The 25,780-nt window shown below is 46.1% G+C and overlaps 1 protein-coding gene across 2 annotated transcripts in view; it reads left to right on the top strand.

Annotated features, from left to right (window-relative positions):
• Positions 1–8,334: 8,334 nt before the first annotated feature.
• Positions 8,335–25,780, top strand: part of LOC139758438 (uncharacterized) — a 167,964-nt gene continuing 150,518 nt past the window's right edge. For both annotated transcript variants that reach the window (XM_071679850.1, XM_071679844.1), the window contains exon 1: positions 8,335–8,562. The gene's annotated coding sequence lies outside the window, so the exon portion shown is untranslated. The remainder of the gene's footprint in view (positions 8,563–25,780) is intronic.

Genomic DNA, 25,780 nt, shown 5'->3' with positions numbered 1-25,780 from the left:
TTGTTCATCTGGAGATGGGAGAGTTGCTTGGAAGACTCTGCATAAAGAGGATACAGGAGACGGCAGAGGTTCAGTGGGAGGAGATGAGGCGAAGTATTAAAAGGTGAATTATCCAAAGTTGAGGAGAGTAAGGCAAGAAAAAAAAAATGGATTTATAAGTTGGAGAGTTGAAGATTAATGAGGCTGGAAGGGAGGAGGAAATGTTGAGTTACACAAGTTATGAGAGAGTTTTGGTTAAGGACCAAAAATATTCATCGGCAGAAGTAAACTGGTTAAGGAACATGGCCTGTAGGAAGGTGCGCTTGACTCTACCAAGAACAGCTTTGTGGTGGTTCCTAGCCTGGAACAGCTATGTGGTGATTCCTAGCGGCGGTAGCCATAACTACATTCGCAGTGACATTGCGCAGGGCAATGTGCAGTCGTAGCTGTTCCGACCACAGTCTCGCACCAGGTACTGACCTGTACGGAGCTGTTGCCGTTTTTTCGGAGCTATACGAAAGCAGTGTGGGTTTCAGTGGAAGGGGAAAGTCTCATGGCCCATTACACTCTGCATTAGAGCTGGAGCCATCAAATTATGACTGAGGGAGAGGTAGATGTAGCAGAAGATGAGATGTAGGGCTCCACCCCCCCGCCAAGATAACCTCCGCTATGCAGACAGCACAACTTGAGGCATCCCGACCCGTCAAGCTGTACTGGGGGAAAGTCAGTAGAGAAGTGCGCAAGGTTGACCACTGAGCGCTCTCGGGGTGCTCGCTAGCCGTGGTCACAAGGACGCCGCAGATCAAGTCTCGGTCATCTCGGTGATGTCTTGGTTGTTGACAGTGACTTGCATGTGACACGCGACGTATTCTTATATACAGACATAACCGAGATGCACGTGAGTTAATGTGCAGCGTCCTCGTGACCAGGGTGTGGGCGGCCTGTTTCACCCTACAGGTGCGGGGCCTGGAGCTGTAGATAGCAGACACTGGGGTGTATGTCGTCGCTCGGTGGTCAAGTGATGACATCGTCCGCGGAGGAAAAAGTCGCCTTTGGCCAAGCTTTATTATCAGCAGTACAGTCTCGTCAAACATCTTCTCACTCCAAAGGAGTGGAACAGAGAAGGGGCCAAGTGAGGATATTACCTCTAAGGCTCAGTCCTGTGTTCTTAACGCCACCTCGCTAACGCGGGAAATGGCGAATATGTATGAAAAAAAAGAACATATACATATATATATATATATATATATATATATATATATATATATATATATATATATATATATATATATATATATATATATATATGTATATATATATTCCTATGAGTCCACGGGAAAAATAAAACACGAAAAGTTCCCAAGTGCACTTTCGTGTAATGATCACATCATCAGGGGAGACACTCATAGGAATATCTTGATCACGCGCAATATTGTGATCCTTTCCAATATATATATATATATACTTTCTAGTGGAGGAGCGTGGATCAGGTGAGGTGTGTTACGTGTGAGTGTCTTCGTTGTGATGGTCACGTCGTGGGCAGGAAGGGTGTGTGGAACTCTGGAATCCGTGTTTGTACCGTTGTAGGCGAGGGTGATGACCTGAGCAGAGACAGCAAGGATGCGGAGGGTGGTATCAGATGGGAGTGTGAGGCGGGATGGTGTTGAAGACATGTCAAGAGGGCGGTTGTCTAGTGCATGTCCGGTCATTCGTGTGTGTGTGTGTGTGTGTGTGTGTGTGTGTGTGTGTGTGTGTCACTGTGTATATGTTAAGTGTTTGTGGTTACTTAGCAGCCAATGATTGTTCCGAGGTTCTATTTCTATGGTTTGCAGTTTTGTTATATCTGCGTTTAACGTAGTGGATGCTGTATTATGGGTCATTTATTGATCATTTCATGTTCATGCGGGTGCCATGATCATGGTACCAGCACAGAGAACAACAACACTCAGTGTTTGCTTTCCGTCATCTGCACAAACGAGATTTTGCACATTTCTTTTTCTGACAGTTGCAAAACACAACATCCAAACATTCTTTTCGGCTCAGGTGTATTGTTGTCCTCGCTGGTACCAGCTGAGGTGGATCGCTGGTCTCGTCCTGACAACCGTATGTTGTTGTTGCAGCAGATCCGGCAGGCTTGTTCCCATACAGCCACCTGATACGAGCATGCTTAATGTGCAGCAACAATGCATCTCTCATTGGTGGATGACAGACTGTCTGACGAAGAGCCGTCGTGAAGTGGATTAATGTGAGCGTTGTGTACCTGGCGGAGGAACATCATATAGTCTTCTGAATCAAGGGACCGCCTGTTCAGTCGTTCCATTAATGCTGGGTTCTCTGTGACTGCGCTTCACGTCGCTTGCCTCGTGTGTCCTCAAACATGTACGACTCCGCATCACAGCCAGAGTCTGGAGGGAAGGCCAACGGTGACGCCGAAGCTTCAGATGAAGGAGAACGCTGGATGACGTGATGGTCATGACTTTCCACCACTATCATGCTGGAGTCATCCATCCTCCACAGCTTGTTGTACTGCATGTTGTTCTAGTGATGGACCATCATGAGTGTCCCTGACCAATACGACTACCGCGGTACAAGATTTGTGCTCCACATGTGGTATAAGATCTGTGCACCACATGTGGTATAAGATCTGTGCACCACATGTGGTATAAGATCTGTGCACCACATGTGGTACAAGATCTGTGCACCACATGTGGTACAAGATCTGTGCACCACATGTGGTACAAGATCTGTGCACCACATGTGGTACAAGATCTGTGCACCACATGTGGTACAGGATCTGTGCACCACATGTGGTACAGGATCTTTGTACCACATGTGGCGCAATTCTCGCCTCGGATTCTTCCTGTGCCGCTTTCAGAAGCGTCACGTCAGTCGATATGTCGACCGTGCCTTCGTATCCTCGAGAAACTCTCCTGTCACCACCACTTCACTGTGCGAGATACCTTGGCTGGTGATCTGAGGAAGGAATCCTGCTGAGTCCGACGTATTCCCTGGCAGGACCTGGACACTGTTGTTCCATCTCTCTCGCAAAGACGCATGGTGTCCCCCATGCTTCGTCTCACTGGACAGCAGGTTCCAGTCCGTCAATTTCATTTTGAACTTTTCGTCGAGCCAGACACGTATTGAGAGACGAGGTCGATGCGGTGGTATGTCCTGCTGATGAGATCGTCGGTGAGGTCGCCTACATCAGAAGGTTACCCCAAGAGCCACAACCAGAGACGACCCTCAATGATCGCCTTCGAAAACGCTCTGTCATCTTACTGCTTTGCTTCTCTTCGGTATCTTTCTGTCTACAAGGTTTACCAGAGCCATCTTGTTGCTTGCGTGTAGAGAACCGACCATCATAGCTAGCGACAGAGGGACGGGGAGCACTGGTGTTCCACCTGTCATCTTGTTCCATGTGCATCTACGAGTCTTCATGGGACATGGCCTTCCACCTTGGTCACGTTCTGTCCTTCGTTGACAACCTTAGCGTCCTCGTCCTGTATGTGGCTGGTTCCTCTTCCACTGGATTAAGGAAGCTGACCTTCACCGATCCTTCTGCTGTTGTTGTTCAATCTTCAATCCACGAAGTTCTCGATTCTAGGCAGCCTTGGAGGTCTTGCATTCACGTTGCGAAGTTCACCAGAGCTGCTGCAGGTGTCATGGCTGCATAACACACTGAACCTCATCAAAGTTGCCATCACAGCCTCTTCAACAGCCATACCTATCGTGTCCCTGGCGGCTGTTTGGTTGGCTTACCCTCTCTCCTTCGTGCGACACGACAAAATCTCGAACATTTGGAATGTGATACGAAAGTGATTACTCTTCTGCCGTGAGTGAACATGACAGGTCTCCACCACCCTCACATCTACATGATAAATTCTTCAAGAAATTGAGTATAATAGAAATGAAGAAAAAGCTTATGTTACAGGTATGGACGAGTATTGTTACTGATAACCACTACCCTGGCAACCCAACTTTGTGCATTGAGTCGGTATCTGCCGCGCCAGCAGGACCCGCTAAATAGTGTTACCTTCTTGGCGACCATTTTGTCTGTCATCTTGAATTTCGAACTTGTGGCTAGAACTTAAGTTTCCAACAGCTGTTTTTACGATCAGCGGCATAGGACTGGGCGGGAAGCGTTCAAAACATCTTTTTTTCATGACTTTTCAGCATCTTGAGTCATGAAGATGATCGAAGATGTAACGAATCTTTCTGTGAATGACGTCAGTTTGTGGTGGGATAACTCTAACTTCTGTGATAAAAGTCAACCACCACCACAACGTCTACACCCACAGTCTCACCCACTACCATGACGTCCACTCACAGTAACTTACCCTCACGACGTCTATATTATAGTCACTTAGCGATAGGTGTTGTGCAATCACTGACCACCACACCGTGCTCGTCTGAGTCACCAACATAGACGCAAACATTACACTTGTCACCGACTAACACAACGTCGCTACGTGCATACTGCGACCCTATCATTCAGTCACATACCTCCGCGAGGTCCTTGTGCACTCTCAACCCTCAACACCAACAGTGGACGCGTCACCTCAGGGCATGTGTGAGGAACTGAATATAAAGTTGTAGTGTGTGTTGACACTCGCGGAGCCGGGGGCACCAGCCGAGGGAAGGGAACACACCTGAGATGTTTTCGGTCAAGCCCATGGATATGATGAGGCTCGTGAAGGGCCTCGACCCGTACCGAACCCATGGTCAGGATCAGTGAAATGTGCCTCAGCGAAAGGAATGTTCCAGGGGTGTGGAAGGGAGCCAGTGTTACGCCAGTGTTCATAAAAAGGTAACAGAGATATAGCCTTCAATTATAGGCCAGTATCCCTAACCACCATACCATGTACTCATGAATTATGATCTAGTACCCTTAACTACCTTAACACGCAACATGCTGGAAAGATAATCGCGAAGCAGTCAAAGGAGTACATGTCTGGCGTTGACCACCCGAGAGCGAGATAACAATAGTTTCTGAGGGAAAAGAGCGCGATTAACGAACCTTCTTGAGTTTTATGAACTCGTGAGCAACTCATAAAAGAAGAAATGGTTAGGTGGATCGTATAGTCCTGGACTACGAGAAGGCCTGTGATACCGTCCTCCTCAGGAGACCTGGTGAAGCTTAACGTCCAAGCTGACGTCAGTGGGCGGTTACTCAGGGGGAGTAACAGCCACCGAATTCGGAGGAACAGAGAACACATTCTAGGGATCCTTCGCAACTTGGACAACTGGGATCTTACGGGCTCAGTGCTGGGGCCGCTGCTGTTCCTCGAGCACATAGATGATCGGGCAGACGAAGTAGATTCAGATCTGACTATATTCGTTAATTCTGCTTAAATCATGAAACAAGCGGAGCAGCGTTTACCGCTGTGACCGTGACGCATTCACGGGCCGCCCAGGCTCGAGTGCATAGGTACAAACCCTGGTTGTGGCAGCCGGTCCACAGTCAACCCAGCTGTTCATCCACCCATATATGGTTGTGAGGCATGGGCTATAAATAGGGTTCCCTCCACCTCTGACACATATATCCTCTTGGTCAATCTTTCCTCACTCATTCTCTTAATGTAACCAAACCATTTCAACACACCCTCTTCTGCTCTCTCAACCACACTCTTTTTATTACCACACATCTCTCTTACCCTTTCATTACTTACTCGATCAAACCACCTCACACCACATATTGTCCTCAGACATCTCATTTCCAACACATCCACACTCCTCCGCACAACCCTATCTATAGCCCACGCCTCGTAACCATATAACATTGTTGGAACCACTATTCCTTCAAACATACCCATTTTTGCTTTCCGAGATAATGTTCTCGCCTTCCTCACATTCTTCAACGCTCCCAGAACCTTTGCCCCCTCCCCAACCCTGTGACTCACTTCCGCTTCCATGGTTCCATCCGCTGCCAGATCCACTCCCAGATATCTAAAATACTTCACTTCCTCCAGTTTTTCTCCAGTCAAACTTACCTCCCAATTGACTTGTCAAACAACCCTACTGTACCTAATAAAATTTGCTCTTATTCAAATCTACTCCAAGCTTTCTTCTTTCACACACTTTACCAAACTCAGTCACCAGCTTCTGCAGTTTTCACCCGAATCAGCCACCAGCGCTGTATCATCAGCGAACAACAACTGACTCGCTTCCCAAGCCCTCTCATCCACAACAGAATGTATACTTGCCCCTCTCTTTTACTTGAAACCAATCACTTTCCTCTCTTCCTACTCGTACACATGCCTTACATCCTCGATAAAAACTTTCCACTGCTTCTAGCAACTTACCTCCCACACCATATATTTTTAATACCTTCCACAGAGCATCTATACCCACTCTATCATATGCCTTCTCCATATCCATAAATGCTACAGACAAATCCATTTGTTTTTCTTACTAATTCTCACATACATTCTTCAAAGCAAACACCTGATCCACACATCCTCTACCATTTCTGAAACCACAATGCTCTTCCCCAATCTGATGCTCTGTATATGCCTTCACCCTCTCAATCAATACCTCCAGCTGAACTTGTCACCAGAGCATCATATGAGAAGGATCACCAGGGAAGCAAGTTATAATGTGGTCACTGTGAAAACAGCATTACATTTACGTACTGTGTGATGTTAAGAAGGGTATCTATGTCATATATTTGACTTAGCCTGACTATGCTGCACCAGACTAGTCTCCTCTATTGAGGAAACAAGTGGAGTTGCTGGAGAGGGTCCAAAGGACTGCGGGAACAGTGTTACCAGACCTGAAAGGCATCAATTATAAAGAGAGAAGTCCCATGCAACCCGCATTAGAAAAGAGTAAATGCAGACTTGATCACTGCATCTGAATTTCTAAAAAGAAATGAAGACGTTAGCACATAATAGTTTTCCTACATGAGAAGAGTCCAGGGTAAGAGGACTGGATGTTAGGCAAGACAAGAGTACGGAGGGACGTGAGGAAGCGTTTTCCTCAGCAATTGAGTTGTTCTCTCGTGGGACAAGGTCAGGCAAGAGCAAGAAGAACGTGACTGCCAATAGAGAATTTAAGTTCAACAAATGGGTATTCCCCACCACCACGACGTCCACACAGTCACCCACCATCACGACGTCCACACAGTCACCCACCACCACAACGTCCACTCAGTCACCCACCACCACGACGTTCACACAGTCACTCACCATCACGACGTCCACACAGTCACCCACCACCACGACGTCCACACAGTCACCCACCACCACGACGTTCACACAGTCACCCACCACCACGACGTCCACACAGTCACCCACCACCACGACGTCCACACAGTCACTCACCATCACGACGTTCACACAGTCACCCTCCATCACGACGTCCGCATTCACAGTCACCCACCATCACGACGTCCGCATTCACAGTCACCCACCATCACGACGTCCGCACAGTCACCCACCATCACGACGTCCGCATTCACAATTACCCACCACCACGACGTCCACACAGTCACCCACCACCACGACGTCCACACAGTTACCCACCACCACGACGTCCACACAGTCACTCACCATCACGACGTTCACACAGTCACCCTCCATCACGACGTCCGCATTCACAGTCACCCACCACCACGACGTCCACACACTCACCCCACCACCACGACGCGTCGTCCACTTTCACAGTTACTCACCTGCAGGACGTCCGCACTAACTACCACCTGCCGGCACAATAGCAGTTTGAGGGCGTGCAAGAGACTGGAGGAACGCACATAAAATAATTGCAATAATTCTGCAGGAAAACCACAGTCTACCTCTGAACTGGTACATCTGTTATCTGTACCGTTCGTTTCTGTGTCCTTATCTTTCACTTTCTATTTTTTATCAGTTAAATTCTTCCCGTCATTTACCCAAATCCTCCTTTACTGCATTTCCTGCGTTGGATCTTCCTCCCGTCTCTTGTGTACATGTTTGCTTGCTTCGCTCTCCCCAGCCTACATCAGCAAGCTGGTGGCTCTCTCTTATTCTCTTTTTCTTCTTCATTACAATATCATGCAAGTAAATATCAATATTTTTTTTTTTTTTACATTACGTAAAGTTCGTTTGCTTGTTTGAACTATCCGCTGTTATATAACATTTGGGTACGTTTCTAGCCTACCACTTTGATAGCCGTTTCGGCTTATTTTCAGCCGTTTTTCTAGTTCTTGAACAATATTGTCAGCAGACTGATGTAAAGTACACGTCTCCATGCACCTTAATAAGGCTAATTCGTACCCAAATTCTTAAATCATGTAACTAGGTTGAAAGTGGCACCCTGGTTGGGTTGCCAGACACCCCATTTTGAGCTCCATTTCCCGGCAACCTCAGCCTGAGCCAGAGAGCGAGCAAGATCGTCACCAGTCCCGTGTTAGTACGCGTGTGTTGTGGATGGTGCAAGTGGTGGTGTATTTGCTCCTTCAGTGATCCACAGTAATATAACTTGTGCTGCACTGATTATGTACTTAATTAAAGAAAGTTTTATATATATTTGAAAGTGACTCTTATCTATTTTATCAGGACACTAAATCTACCTATCCACTTGTCAACGTAGCAAACTAGATATCGGGTAAGTAATTTATATGGCAGCCGTATGGCACTCTGTAAAAGTTGTTAGTGCAACTTGTTCTGTAATATCTGTTTTCGTTAAGTGCAAATTAACATTGTAGTTAGGTAAATATTTATGTTTTTAACCTTTTTAAAGTTGTTTGACTCATTAGGATATTTACGTTGTATGGTTCTCATTGGTAATGATTACTGCTCTTTACTATCTTAATTGTTAGTTTTGTTTACATACATCATCCTGTTTCTGATGAAACATTCGTCTGTGTTCTCCACGGTGTCCTTGGTTTATATATGTCATGGTTTCCCTTCGCGTATCTAGTGCGGTGCCAACCAACAACCTAAACAAAACAATGTAAGTGTTTGGTGGTGTAGCGGCGGCAGCTTCTACTGTCAGCGCCGAGTCAACTACTGTGTTATCATGTTGAGCATAACGACGCCCTACACACACACACACCTCTGCCACCAAAGTCCAATAATTATTTACGAGAGAATGATTATTTGTAATCATGAATTCTTTTTAATTACATATTTGTAGTTATTCATTTCTGTTGGCATGAATGCTAGAATGCTTTGCTGACAACTAATGCAAGAAAAATGGCCTTTAAGTACCTAGACAAAGAGGCAAGGCTACCCATCTTCTCATATTTAGCTTAACAAGCTTACATAGCTTAGCGGCTTATATTACTTAGCTTCTTGCGTATGTAAGCGCAGTGAGCGGCACACATGGTTTGAGTTAGGTTAACGGCATATACGTGAGTGACAAACAAGCCACCTGATTGAAGGGCAATGAAGATGGCGAGCGTGGCGCTCAAGTTAGTCATCAAAGTAGTCAGAAATAAAAGCAGGTAATAACAGAAAGGCAGGATAGGTTAGCATATTTTACTGCAGCGCAAACACATTAGGATAAGATAAAGAAGATCATGACTGGTGGTGACAGCAAACCCTGAGAATGTTACACATCCAAGAAGTTCCTGGGTATATGTGGTTGAGGCGAATGATCAAGGTCACGGCAGAACAACAACACATTTCAACGTTTCCGAGGAAGACTGAGCCCTCCTGAGCGACGCAAATGAGCAGATAGACCAGCGTAGGTGAACGTTGTTTGTGACTGTCTCTGCTTCGTCATACTGCTCATAGGATATCATGATGGTACGGATACTCTTACTTTTTGCCTCGAAATCTTGCGTTGGATGATGATTCATCTACGTTCGAACTGCGTCTTTTTGAAGCAAAACAAACCTCTGGATATAGTGTGGTTTGTAAGGGTATTTAAATATATGAAGTTAATTATGTACCTCATTACTGTTACTCATTGATATCACTCGATGGTGTAGAGCGACCTCGCGCATGTTGGTGAATGAAACTGTCTATTTATACAGGAGGAACCACAGCAAGGAACAAATGTTTCTGGCGAGTAGACAGCAATAAGTGCGCGTCATGTGTGATTTCAGTTTGTCTCGCTCCTTTACAGGTGACGTTTCTTGTTACGGTTCCTGATGAACAATAGTTAAGACATTTGGTAATTGGTTTTCTCTCTGTACACAAACTCATTGCACGTAAACCAGTACGTATAGACTATTGCTTATTTGGTCGTAAACATTTTATACGTGGCGATCATGACCTTACATTGTAAGCTGGAATGTACATGGTATACCAGTCAGTTATTTCAGATTTTCCTTTTCTGTGGCCGTGTATGTAAAGATGGCTGAACGTTGTTACTTGTGATGATTCACAACCAGACTCGCCAAACGTTGTAATGGTATGACACTCTGGAGAAAATCCAGCAATCTTTGGAGTCGCAAATATATGCACAAGGTTGGCTTCCCAGGCATAGCACCTCAGTGCCAACCGTATCAAGCCACTTACTGTAGCGTATCTCCCCAACGTCCCTGAATATATAGCTAACCAACCAAACGGATAATGCCAGGGTAAAAAAAAGAAATATGCCATTGCTGTTGTACTCTCTGGGCTTCGTTTTGTCGTCCAGTATGTCGGCAAAATGAATTTCTGAATGTTGCGGTACACTGGAGCTAGATAATCGTTCACATCGTCTGTATGTTTACCTGACAACGTCCGTGAATTTCCAGCTAACCCGGGACCTGCTAACCACGACATACTTCATGTTGTAGATGACGTGTGCAAACAGTACAGAGGTGATCCTGACTGTGCGATTCGATGGCTCGCCTTCGGGGAAAATCTTTTATAAATAAGAGATAAACAAAGTATATCATGTGACATTTTAGGTTTAAGTACGAAACCAGATAAACAAAGTATATCATATGACATTTTAGGTTTAAGTACGAGACCATTAATGAACATTTGATTGGACATTAAGGCTTCTCTGTGTAGATAGCTAGACTCCGGGAAGTCTAGCTAGGCTACACTTGGTTGACAGATTTGTAATGATTTACCTGACGAGGAACCAAGTTGCAGTGGACAACGTGATCATGATCGTTGTTGGTATTCGTTGCTCAACTGCAGACGAAGTCGGGACTGATTTATGTTTACATCAAGGCCGGACGTTGAAATGTGAAGCTAATGAAAGGGAGAATGAGGAAAATATCTTAAGAATTTTAGAGGATGTGGACAATCAGCATTTTTAAACCTATCAGGTCAAGGTTACTAAGGAAGACACGAGGGACAGAGTTGCACAGTCTCGAGGTGTGGAAATGTAAACAAGATCAGAATGACCCGCCTTGACTAGCCAGCGGCCACACGCTAATCATGTGACACTGGAGCTTGCCGAGGATTATATGTCCATGTTAACGGTGGGAGCACATTAGCAGCCAGCTGCCAGAAGCAAAAATCTAAGTAATTCCTTAAGAAGGAGTAAGTGAACGACCATTGCAACGAAGGGCAAGTGTTAATAAGTTCATTTTTTTTTTTTTATGTTGAATCTTGTTCTGGGGACAGTTAACCCGTGTGCCTTCCCGCATCCGGGACCGTAATCTGGTGACTTAATCTTCCATCAATGACGGAGCAAAGCTTTCCTGTGCAGGAATCACGGGGGACCTCCTACCGTGGTGGGCCCTCATACCACGCAGGCGGCTCACTGGCCGCCTACCTTGCCGAGGTCCAGGGTTCAAATCCTCGGCGGCCCATGGTGAACTGTTTCTGGGCATTGTCTGTGTCTATCTATCTGTCTATATATATATATGTATATATATATATATATATATATATATATATATATATATATATATACATATATACATATATATATTTTTTTTTTTTTTTTTGCTTTGTCGCTGTCTCCCGCGTTTGCGAGGTAGCGCAAGGAAACAGACGAAAGAAATGGCCCAACCCACCCCCATACACATGTATATACATACGTCCACACACGCAAATATACATACCTACACAGCTTTCCATGGTTTACCCCAGACGCTTCACATGCCTTGATTCAATCCACTGACAGCACGTCAACCCCGGTATACCACATCGCTCCAATTCACTTTATTCCTTGCCCTCCTTTCACCCTCCTGCATGTTCAGGCCCCGATCACACAAAATCTTTTTCACTCCATCTTTCCACCTCCAATTTGGTCTCCCTCTTCTCGTTCCCTCCACCTCCGACACATATATCCTCTTGGTCAATCTTTCCTCACTCATTCTCTCCATGTGCCCAAACCATTTCAAAACACCCTCTTCTGCTCTCTCAACCACGCTCTTTTTATTTCTACACATCTCTCTTACCCTTACGTTACTTACTCGATCAAACCACCTCACACCACACATTGTCCTCAAACATCTCATTTCCAGCACATCCATCCTCCTGCGCACAACTTTATCCATAGCCCACGCCTCGCAACCATACAACATTGTTGGAACCACTATTCCTTCAAACATACCCATTTTTGCTCCGAGATAACTTTCTCACCTTCCACACATTCTTCAACGCTCCCAGAACCTTCGCCCCCTCCCCCACCCAGTGACTCACTTCCGCTTCCATGGTTCCATCCACTGCTAAATCCACTCCCAGATATCTGAAACTCTTCACTTCCTCCAGTTTTTCTCCATTCAAACTTACCTCCCAATTGACTTGTCCTTTAAACCTACTGAACTCCCAGCTTTTTTCTTTCACATACTTTATCAAACTCAGTCACCAGCTTCTGTAGTTTTCACCCGAATCAGCCACCAGTGGTGTATCATCAGCGAACAACAACTGACTCGCTTCCCAAGCCCTCTCATCCTCAACAGACTGCATACTTGCCCCCTCTCCTAAACTCTTGCATTCACCTCCCTAACAACCCCATCCATAAACAAATTAAATAACCATGGAGACATCACGCACCCCTCCCGCAAACTGACATTCACTGGGAACCAATTACTTTCCTCTCTTCCTACTCGTACACATGCCTTCCATCCTCGATAAAAAATTTCACTGCTTCTAGCAACTTGCCTCCCAAACCATATACTCTTAATATCTTCCATAGAGCATCTCTATCAATTCTATCATATGCTTTCTCTAGATCCATAAATGCTACATACAAATCCATTTGTTTTTCTAAGTATTTCTCACGTACATTCTTCAAAGCAAACACCTGATCCACACATCCTCTATCACTTCTGGAACCACACTGCTCTTCCCCAATCTGATGCTCTGTACATGCCTTTACCCTCTCATTCAATACCCTCCCATATGATTTACCAGGAATACTCAACAAACTTATACCTCTGTAATTTGAACACTCACGTTTATCCCCTTTGCTTTTGTACAGTGGTACTATGCACGCATTCCGCCAATCCTCAGACACTTCAACATGAACCATACATACATTGAATATCCTCACCGACCAGTCAACAACACAGTCACTCCCTCTTTTAATGAATTCCACTGCAATGCCATCCAAACCCGCTTCCTTGCTGGCTTTCATCTTCCGCAAAGCTTTCACTACCTTCTCTCTGTTTACCAGACCATTCTCCCTGACCCTCTCACCTTGCACACCACCTCGACCAAAACACCCTATATCTGCCACTCCATCATCAAACACATTCAACAAACCTTCAAAATACTCACTCCATCTCTTTCTCACATCACCACTACTTGTTATTATCTCTCCATTAGCCCCCTTCACCGATGTTCCCATTTGTTTTCTTGTCTTACGCCCTTTATTTACCTTTACCTTTTACCTTTTTATCCTCCCTAAAATTTAACGATATTCTCTCATTGCCTTCTTTTTCTCCTCTTGCACCTTTCTCTTGTCCTCCTGCCTCTTTCTTTTATACATCTCCCAGTCATTTGCACTGTTACCCTGCAAAAATCGTCCAAATCCCTCTCTCTTCTCTTTCACTAGCAATCTTACTTCTTCACACCCACCACACACTACCCTTTCTAATCTGCCCACCTCCCACCTTTCTCATGCCACAGGCATCTTTTGCGCAAGCCATCACTGCTTCCCTAAATCCATCCCATTCCTCCCCCACTTCCCTTACGTCCTTTGCTCTCACCTCAGCTGTATATATGTATATATATATATATATATATATATATATATATATATATATATATATATATATGATATGGACTTATTCGATCACTAGGTGTCAGGTGAGATGCACCGAAAGTTCCCTCTCCACAACCAGCCACAAAGACCTTTCCGACGTTTCCCCCGACCACTTTATGTCTTAGTTCAGTGCATTGACATCACTTTGCCCCCCTGTATACCACATCGCTCCAATTTATTCTGTCCTGTGTACACCTTACATCCTCCTGCATGTTCAGGCCCCTAACGACACGACCATTTCCACTCCATTCATCCATCTTCAACTCGGCCTCTGTTTTCTCCTCGTCTCTTCCACTTCTTACACGTATATTATCTCCATCAACGTCTCTTCTCCCATCTGATCCGTACGTCCGTCCGTAACACATCATGCAACATGTCCAGCTTCACTGTCATCGACACTGACCTCCAGACACACCTCACTGCGCTCGCTTGACCTTCCGTTCGCTGCCGTGTCTTCTCTCAGGTGTGTGTACGTACCACTCTGCTTCGTCCAGATTCTCTCCATCTGAACTCACTCTCCAGGTCCCCTGTCTGGTGTTACTAAGCTCACGCACTAACTCTCTCTTAAGGGATTCGTTTTTCAGCTGTTTGGAAAATCAGAGACAATCAAAGATCATCCACTTGTTAAATAGGATTTTAGAATTACTTCCAGAGGTTCTAAAGTTCTAAAGTTGAACTTCGAACACTGGAATCTGTGTCAACAATGAACACACACACACACACACACACACACACACACACACACACACTGAAAATCATGACTAACCAATCAAGACCAATTTCTTTCTTGAGAAATTGATTTACAGTTCCATCTGCTTGAGTTTCTGTGCCACACGTAATGTCACACGAAGATCTCACCAGCTTCCCCCATTATTGTAGCTTCTGGCAACACTTGGTGAACAGTAGCAATGTTGATGTGCTGCTCCGGCAGAGACCATATTGACCTTATGTTGAGTCAGGTCGTCTTAAGGTCAAGCAATCCTCAGTGTTATGCATATAGTGTTATGCTTTGAAACTTATTATATAGTGAGAGAAACGTTTATAGATTATTATTGTTATCTTGAAGACAAAGTAGAGAGGATAAAATGAGTACGAGATGAAATTAGATTGTGAGGAGGAGTGAGGCAAGGACTGCAGCTGCTGTGGGTGTACTGGGTACGTGATGTCATCACTGCTGACGGTGGAACTTGCCCTCATGGAAGGTCAAGGTCAGCTTCATGTCTGGCCATGTGGACTCGGCTTCACCACACACGTAACGAACTTGTTTCATGCAGGTGTCTGATTCGTTAATGTTTTTTTTTTTCACACTACGAAAGGAACCGTAGAAAGTAAGTGCAGTAGCAGAGTGGGAAGTGACGTGGCGACCTCTCACACCCCCCCAGCTTGGTACAGGTGACGTCATCAGTCTTTAAGACGAGTGTGCGCACCAGTGGGGGGAGGAGGGGGGGGGACCGTCAAGGTCGGTGTGGCTTCGTCGTCCTGAGCAAGATTACCTTCACGTATAAAATCATAGCGATGTACTTCTTTCCATATATATATATATATATATATATATATATATATATATATAATATATATATAAGGAGGGTTATGCTAACAAAAAGTGGGAATCATGTTAGAGATACAAGAGCTACTCATGAACAGTAGTATGTGATCCTCCGAGATACACTGGGACACTAAACACCCACTCTACATAATCATCGTCTCCTCCTCCACACTACGTGCATCATGCACTGGGCTTCATCCTCCACACTACGTGCATCGTCCACTGGGCTTCATCCTCCACACTACGTGCATCGTGCACTGGGCTTCATCCTCCACACTACGTGCATCGTGCACTGGGCTTCATCCTCCACACTACGTGCATCGTGCACTGGGCTTCATCCTCCACACTACGTGCATCGTGCACTGGGCTTCATCCTCCACACTACGTGCATCGTCCACTGGACTTCATCCTCCACACTACGTGCATCGTGCACTGGGCTTCATCCTCCACACTACGTGCATCGTGCACTGGGCTTCATCCTCCACACTACGTGCATCGTGCACTGGGCTTCATCCTCCACACTACGTGCATCATGCACTGGGCTTCATCCTCCACACTACGTGCATCATGCACTGGGCTTCATCCTCCACACTACGTGCATCATGCACTGGGCTTCATCCTCCACACTACGTACATCGTGCACTGGGCTTCATCCTCCAGCCTTCTTCAAAGTGCAGTGGTTGGCGTTGATGACCACGACTCACGCACGGGTCCGCCTCGGATCAAATAATAGGAGTGGCAGTGGGCCCATAGCTAACCCAGCTGTTCATCTGGTTGATAGATGGGTACCTGCGCTAGGATGGGGATATATATATACTTCCCACGTACTCTCTGTGTGTCGTAGAAGGCGACTAAAAGGGGAGGGAGCGGGTGTCTGGGAGTCCTCCCCTGTCGTTTAAAATTTCCCAAAAGAAGGAACGGAGAGATGGGCCAAGTGAGGATATACCTTCTAAGGCTCACTCCTCTGTTCTTAATGCTACTTCGCTAACACGGGATAAGGCGGATATGTAAGAAAGAAAAAAATGTATATATATTTATTTCTATGTTTATTTATATTTATGCATAATCGCCGTCTCCCACGTTAGCGAGGTAGTTCAAGGAAACAGACGAAAGAATGGCCCAACCCACCCACATACGTATGTATACACAAACGCCCACACACGCACAGATACATACCCATACATTTCACCGTATACATACATATACATACACAGACATATACATATATACATACTTTCATATTCATGCTTGCTGCCTTCATCCATTTCCGTCGCCACCCCGCCACACATGAAATAGCATCCCTCCCCGCTAGGTAGCTCTAGGAAGAGACAACAAAGGCCACATTCGTTCACACTCAGTCTCTAGCTGTTATGTGTAATGTACCGAAACCACAGCTCCCTTTCCACATCCAGGCCCTACAAAACTTTCCATGGTTTACCCCAGACGCTTCACAGTCCCTGGTTCAATCCATTGACAGCATATATATATATATATATATATATATATATATATATATATATATATATATATATATATATATATATATATATACACACACACGTGAATAAAGTACATATGAACGCGCACCTTCATAGAACATACGAACCTCCAACAGCCAGGATTGAACCCGGGACCCCTGTGCAACAGGCGGGAGCGCTATATATATATATATATATATATATATATATATATATATATATATATATATATATATATATGACCGACATGGCTGGGTCAAGAAGTTCCCCAAGTAATGCCATCTCGAGAGAGAAGGTAATAGGTAAGAGAAATACACTGTGGAAATTGGGGTCTCTGCAGGTGTTTGTGTACCTCACTGGTAAAGGTAGACGAGGCAGAGATGATATGAACGGTCTCCTTTCTTAGGGATGAGCTGCATCAAGGTGTGCTTCCAAGGGGAAGGAAATGTCTGGGTTCTCAGACAGGCGCGAAAAAAGGCGAACAAACTTCGGTGTTAACTGCATGTGATTCCTTGGGACTCGAGCAGGTAAACCAGACGCCTTGCACCTCCTGTTTTGTAAACAAACGTATCTCATGGTGGATGGAGCTGAAGTTTGTGTTTAGCAACTGGCACAAGACTTATCTGGCGCCTTCTGTTTCCTTTTCCTTCAGCGAGTGAGTTAATTCTGTGTTGCATTCTTCCACTACCACCAAAAGTTGTCGCTGGTAACCTAACATCTACCAGAGCCTAAGTTCCTCTTCTAATGACGGCTGTCTCTGCCATACTGCTCGTGGTCCCACTCATCACGACCCGAACATTTGTTCATCCTTAACCGTATTAGCCGCTGGCGCACAGCATCATCATGTCTGGGGTCAGATCACACTAGTGAAATGTTGTCCTGCTGTGACGCCCCGTCCTGGCCTCCCCCACATGTGCACTGCTGAGTGTGGCGCTGCAGGGAAGGGATCGATGCACTAGTTGGTGAGGTATCTTATTCTAGTATTGTAAGGATGACTTGTGATTCTGCATGATGAACGATCTTATGTGTTGGAGGAACGACGGAGGCCATCCTGTACTTAGAACAGTGTCTGTCTTGTCAAGGGCTTGATCGCTGTACAGACCAGAACAGGTCGTACGGACCAGAACAGGTCGTACGGACCAGTACAGGTCGTACGGACCAGGACAGGTCGTATCGTGCATGAGTTCTCTCCTCTTCCTGGGCGTGTCACAAACGTTGATGTCTTGGGGAGTGGCACATGTGCCTATACATCTTACGTTTGCCTTGGCCTTCCTCTCTCCTACCAGATGGAGGTGCATCTAATCTTTGGCCTAGAATGACGAAGTGGCTACTAATGTAAGTAACCTCTCAATCCTTCCTCTCCTCATGATACTGAACAAGTCTCTCCAGGTTAAGCCACAGTACTGGGTTATATGTTGTCTTATTCTGACGCTCCAGTTTCAAAGTTACCTCCCTTCCATCCCCCTCCCCTCCTCCCCTCCCCCAGTACCCCAGGACTGACTCTCTCTCTCCGTCTCCTCCTCATCTTGTGTTCGGCATCGGTTAGCCCCCCCCCCCCTTCGAGGATGCGTCTGGCTTTGTTAGTTGATCTGACTCGTCGCACGACCAGCTGTGTTCTTCCTCTTGAGACACGTGCACTAACTTAGCGTATCTCAGATTTGGCAGATCTCTTTCATTCCTCTGTCGCTTTCCAACTCTTGACTTATTTTCAAAATTCCCGAAGCAACTCACCTCCTGAGGCACTTCGAATCTCTTCTCAGTGTGTGGTGACCAGTATAGTCCTCCTAAGGTTAGTTCAAATGTTGACTTTCCTGTTTGACTTAAACATTTAGAGACGCTGACGGCGTCACACATCAAGGTTGTGAATGTTTCAGTAGTGTTGGTGTTGTGCGACGCAAGTCTTTGATTCCTGAAACCTCTCTGATGGCTTCCCCTTCTGCACTACTGTAATGGTCGAGGGAGCGACTCCTCCTGGCAACAACCGTGATCTTGGTGGATCTGGTCTTTGCTTCTGTTCCATTTCGTCGTCATTGCCACTTTGAACAATAGCTCTTCACTCGTACCCTCAGGACTCATCTCTGCACATTTCTACAGTAAACACCGACCTTTATCACCAGTTTTACCTCCTCTTTTACCTCGACTAATCTCATTTCGGACCCTGGCATCATCTGCCACTGTGATAGACGTAATCCTATAAAATTTAATGGTTCCAGGATCCAGTTTCTTGTTATTTCTCTCAAACTTTAATTTGTCTGATTTTAGTTCAAAAATTCGATGTTAGATCCTTTGACCAATCGTCATTACACTTGGTGGGATGGTGACCTTTAACCCTTCATGGAAACTCCCCCACAGATGAAGGTAACCCTTCATGGAAACTCCCCCACAGATGAAGGTAACCCTTCATGGAAACTCCCCCACAGATGAAGGTAACCCTTCATGGAAACTCCCCCACAGATGAAGGTAACCCTTCATGGAAACTCCCCCACAGATGAAGGTAAATTGTACTTTAAAAAAAAAAAAGAAAATCTTGAGATCTTGTATGTTTTCCCTTAGCAGCCGCCGCAACTGTGCTGGATGAGAGCTCCCTGCCAGACACCTGGGGAGGCTCGCCATGTACCATCTCTCCTGACACAATACAGTTCAAGGTAGTCAGTCATAACTTCCCGTGTCAGGTGTTAGTGTTGACACAACATGAGAGTATTTCTGTCTCCTACACGTACACTTGTCACTGTGGCTTCTCTGCTGAAGGCCAGACGGCTCTTCCTGTGACCTGGCCAGACGCACCCAGCTGGCTACCATCACCGCCTCCCACAGATGATAGCAGCTGGAAGCTGGCTCAAGTTAGTCTTCACCTTCTTTCCTTCGACATGACTTCCCAACTCTCGTTATCATGTCAAGAACTGCTGACGCTTCCTGACAACTGGTCACACTTGATGTGAGCACCAGTGCCCGTGATGTGTGTCTTTTTAATCAGTAGATAGAAAAGTGATTCTCTCTCTCTCTCTCTCTCTCTCTCTCTCTCTCTCTCTCTCTCGTGTATGTGTTAGGAGAGGTATATGTATGATCATGAATTATTCCCTGAAGCATCCTCAGTATGCGTACGTACGTGCGCACATGTGTACACTTGAATCATGTAATTCTTGGACTTGATCTTGTCTAAACTACAACTCAAACATACGAGTTTGTCCCCAGTACTGCTGGTGACCCAGGCTGGTCGATTGGTGGATACTTGCTCGCATACACGTCCTCAAAGCCATTGATATGATTATGAACACCTGTTAACACTGAATCGTCTTCTCACACACACACACACACACACACACACACACACACACACACCAAGTTGACTTCGGCAGTGATGAGCATGAAGGTGTCAACACTGAGGTCTTGAATTAACGATCATGAGAATTTGTTTGTCGTTGTTCCTTCCGCTTCCTGACGGCGCTCTCGAAGGCCGCTGGCAGGCCTGCCTGCTGGGTCGAGGTCTTCAGCCCCACAGTGTCTCGAGCCGCAGACCTCCGGCCGACCCATGACACACTGAGATGATGTCCTTGGATGTACCCTCGAGGTGCTAATGTTAAATGGTTCCAGGAACCACGACACTAGTGGACGCCGTGAGGAATGATTGTTGTCAAGTGTTGTGAGATGTTATGATATTGATGGTATCGTGCGTCATCAACATCAGTATTATTTAATTCTAGTCAATGACGTATGTTAAAGGAACATCGTGCAACATGCATACAGAACATGTTTACCACCTTGTACCTCGTACGTGTTGATCTTCCAGCTATTGTTGCAGATGCGTCCAGGACGGACCCTCTGCATCATTTCGTCAGCCAGTTGTGGCCGTCAGCTGCTCCAGCGGACGGCCTTGCTCGGTCAGGCTATGACTTACAGTCCGGTCGTAAACATTTCTTAAGCTTGCGTCATGTGGTCCATAGACCTTGTGAAACTTGTGCCACATATTTGTTGTCTGTTTTGTGTGGTTATCTAGTCCACGTAGAGACGGGCTGATAATGTTTGTTTTTGTTGGGTTTTGTGCATAACGTTAGCTGTAGTCATGGTAGATCTGGCTGCTTGTGATTGAATCCAGTTTCTTGGTTTATTAGTGGAGGTCGAGGCTCGAAGCCCTGGCGGGAGATTGTGAAGTGATCCCTGACATAGATGTGTCTTGGGTTAGTTGGAATTCTAATGGTACAGGACTGGAGATGTGAAGTCCTACCCGCTTCCAGCAGACGTTGGTGTATGTGGACGCTTCCAGCAGACGTTGGTGTATGTGGAGGCGTCCGGGCTGATGATGATCCTTCCTAGTATTCTCGTTCGTATGAGTGATGGTGAACCGTCTAAGCTGTCGGGTAGACTTCCTCCTTGACGACACTGAACAGCCAACATTTTACTGGTGTCTCGCTCAACAGCCGTTGTAATATGCGTCGGCAGAGTTCATGTTGACTTAGTTTGTTACAGATGGCTTGTCCTGATGACACATCTGCATACCATACAGACATTTACAGGCGACACATTTATAATGGTACTTACTCGTCATCATGTAGCGACGTGGGGCTTACATTGTGCCCCAGGGACGCCACTGATATCGTTCTTCTCACTGAAGATGTCATAAGAGTCGGTCAGTAATGTGTCCAGCGGTGGCAGTAGTACATGATGGTGTGAGTCTTTCATTGCGCTCATGTCGTCCTGAGTCAACATCCGGGACCCTGATCTGCCGTGTTGCATCTCCTCCACGTCAGTCACTTGCGTGGATGTTGCTCATCTCCTCCTGTCGTGTGTGAGACCATGTTGGTAGCGTGCGCTTCACTGACTAGTTGCAGCTGAACTCGCCAGGTCAGGTATGAAGGACGAGACCAGGTCAGGTATGAAGGACGAGACCAGGTCAGGCATGAAGGACAAGACTAGGTCAGGCATGAAGGACGAGACCAGGTCAGGCATGAAGGACGAGACCAGGTCAGGTATGAAAGACGAGACCAGGTCAGGTATGAAGGACGAGACCAGGTCAGGTATGAAGGACGAGACCAGGTCAGGCATGAAGGACGAGACCAGGTCAGGCATGAAGGACGAGACCAGGTGAAGTATGAAGGACGAGACCAGGTCAGGCATGAAGGACGAGACCAGGTCAGGCATGAAGGACGAGACCAGGTCAGGTATGAAAGACGAGACCAGGTCAGGTATGAAGGACGAGACCAGGTCAGGTATGAAGGACGAGACCAGGTCAGGTATGAAGGACGAGACCAGGTCAGGCATGAAGGACGAGACCAGGTGAAGTATGAAGGACGAGACCAGGTCAGGCATGAAGGACGAGACCAGGTCAGGCATGAAGGACGAGACCAGGTCAGGTATGAAGGACGAGACCAGGTCAGGTATGAAGGACGAGACCAGGTCAGGTATGAAGGACGAGACCAGGTCAGCCATGAAGGACGAGACCAGGTCAGCCATGAAGGACGAGACCAGGTCAGGCATGAAGTACGAGACCAGGTCAGGCATGAAGGACGAGACCAGGTCAGCCATGAAGGACGAGACCAGGTCAGGCATGAAGGACGAGACCAGGTCAGGTATGAAGGACGAGACCAGGTCAGCCATGAAGGACGAGACCAGGTCAGCCATGAAGGACGAGACCAGGTCAGGCAAGAAGGACGAGACCAGGTCAGCCATGAAGGACGAGACCAGGTCAGCCATGAAGGACGAGACCAGGTCAGCCATGAAGGACGAGACCAGGTCAGGCAAGAAGGACGAGATTTCGCAGCGAGTCGTGTCAACTTGTGCTGACTGAGCCATAAAGTTCTCTCATCCTGGAGGTGATGATGATACAGGTGTAGTGTTATTATGATAATGTCGCAAAGTGCTATGACGGAAATTACATTGAACCGTACAATCTACTCTGGATTTAACTTTTTTTTTTCAAAAATAGTAAGGCTGCCTCTGCCAGGATTGTGGACATGTTTGCAGTGGACGGGTTTAAGACCTGACTACATTTTGCATGACGTGGAGTGTACGAGTTAGTGTAAGCATGATCCTCTCGTGGCTGCTTTGGACGACTGGTAGTGGATCACTCGCGTCATGGCTTCGCTTGAGGACACCATTAGCCAGGTGTTAAGTATGTGGCTTTCTCCTGCACTCTTTAGTAGCCACTCCTCTGTAGCACACAGTCGTGGCGTCTTTTAAGTTATAGTATTTCATTTCTCGTGTGTGTCTTCTTGATGTAACCTTATACTCAGCGCAGTCCACCTCTGGACCCGGTGGAGACGCGTCAATGTCTCGTTTACAGATCTCGGGAAATACTGCCTCGTGTTCCTCTTGACTTCTTGAAAATATCCGGCATTTTTGTGTTCTGGGAAGAGCCGGTCCGTCCTGTGTTTTTCATTTTATTGGAAAGTTTGATGTTGATGGTCGCATATGACGAGTGTGCGTGGCGGTAGCTGGTCACTAGCTCAACAGGTCGGCATCTAATGTCATTATTAAGGGCAAGTTTGTTATCGCTTCTTAGTAGTCATATATGATTCAGAGGTCGGTCATTAGCAGGATGGAGTGCGACGTGGACGGAGTTCATCTGACTCGCTTATATATTGTGTGAAGTGTGGCCAGGTGTAGGGCAGTGTGGTCACGCTGGAAGGTGCCATGGCGTCATTGGGCGACCAACATTTTCAGTTAGTGTGTCGTGTCTACAGGTCTTGAGGGTCCTTATCAGTACGCTAGTAAACTAGTGCCTGGCGCGCCTGTCTCCCTCCCTCCTTGCCTGCCGTCTCTAGCGTTGTCGACATTCCTGTACAGTCTGAATTGACGTAAATAATGGTCAATTTACGATGAAATTGACGTAAATTATGGTCAATTTACGATGAAATTTCTACAGGGAGTGAGAGAAGCGCCTTCACCTGCACCTGTTTGGGTTTGTGATGGTTACTTAACTGGTCGATTGGTGTCACTGGTCATTATTACATAGGTTTTGTCTCACGGATGTCATCAAACTTTTCTCCCTTCCTTCAGTTTTTGTCATGTTGGGAAGGCTTATGACGATAACATATTCTGTACCTGTTACCACACTAGGCTGATCCTTTCCGTAAAACTTTGTAGCAAAGACCAGGATGATCTCTTCTGTATTATCCTTCTTGATATTGTCGTCGTCTCTGCTTTACTTGAGAGACATCTGGTGTGGGCATCTACCTCCTCGCACCTTATGTACAACCATTGCTGCACACGTTGTGTGTGTGTGCGTCTCGTGCAGCAACTCAAGTTGACAGTCTGTACAGGAAGCAGAGTCCTAAGGTGAAAGTTGTATCATCGTTCACCACACTCGCCACCTCCTCCTCCTCCTCCATCAGTGATCGTTGATGGTGTGCTGAGGCCTCTCCCGGTTCTCCAGCCTTTGCAAAATGTTGATAAGACAGCTATGCTGACGTCGACCTGAGATCTCCAGACACAAGCCTCTCTCCGTGCGTGTGTTGGTCCGGCCATCATCTTCACACTGCCAGGTTTTCCTGCTGGACCTGGTCTGCTACGGGTCTCCACCTAACATGTTAAAACCAGGCACAGTGGAATAGTCGTGGTCCCTCTTAGAGTCGAATCTGAGTAACGTAAGGCGAGCACAGATTTAATGCCTTTGGGGGTCAGTGTAAGTCACAGCAAGAGATATTCAGAAGGGTAGCACGGCCACCCTTCCTTTGGGATGGGCTGTAGCGATACGTGTTGCCAAGAAGGAAAAACTTTTTGGATTTTTGTCCAAATCAAGAGTTAAGAGTAAACTCGATGGTGTCATCTGATCCATATTCCTTGTTGTGTCCGAAGTAGTTTTTGCACCGTACGGAAATACATATAAAAAAGAAGACAGGATTTGTAAGAGGTGCGTCAGGGGATGGAAGAAATATTGGATGAAGCTGAAGGAGAAAATAGCCACAATCAGTAGGAGAGACACTTACAGAGTGTCGCCCGAATGTAAAAGAGAAGGAAAGACGGTAACACCGAAGTTGCTAGAGACACTTCCTCTCGAGAACCAGAAGATCTGTAGGTAGGGAGCCTGGAGATGTCGTTTACATTTCCTTTGGGTGAGAGATTCTTCACATTACGAATAGAATCATTTCAATGATTAATTTAAGGAGGTGAAAAGTGAATGAAATTCGGTGGAAGGAGACCTCCTGGCTTCGTCATGCCAGCCAAGGCCTTTGCTGGGATGACCTCAGACCAGGAGTGGTTGACCTTCGGACAGGAAGGAGAGATGATAATAGAGAAAAAAGAGGAGATAATGCTACCATAAAGTCACTTGCTATAAGGTTAAGAGAGACAGATATTATGTCACTGCTAATCATTTGCACATTATGTAAATGTTAGTCACCTGTACAGTAAGTCAGTATTAGCAAACTGCACATTATGTGAAGTTAATCATCTACACAGAAGAAAAAAAATGAGATTATAGCTTCGCTCTTTGTAGCTTGACAAGAGGATTATTGTGTTTTGTATGTTTTCTCATCATGTTACATCACGGAACTGGTGGATGGCAGCCATACAGTCAACCTTACAAAATGTCTCGTTACGTCTCAGTATAGGAAGTGTGTGGCACATGGCTGATATCTAGGAGCACATAGTGTTGTCCCTAAACATCTAGGTTTTACGGTTGTAGTCAAACGTTTAAGACTCGTTCGAGAAATCAGACAACATACTGAAATCTGAGAAGTTATATAATGGTAGAGAA

The sequence above is a fragment of the Panulirus ornatus genome, chromosome 30 (assembly GCF_036320965.1).
Source record: "Panulirus ornatus isolate Po-2019 chromosome 30, ASM3632096v1, whole genome shotgun sequence".
NCBI lineage: Eukaryota > Metazoa > Arthropoda > Malacostraca > Decapoda > Palinuridae > Panulirus > Panulirus ornatus.
This window is presented reverse-complemented; position numbering and strand designations above follow the sequence as displayed.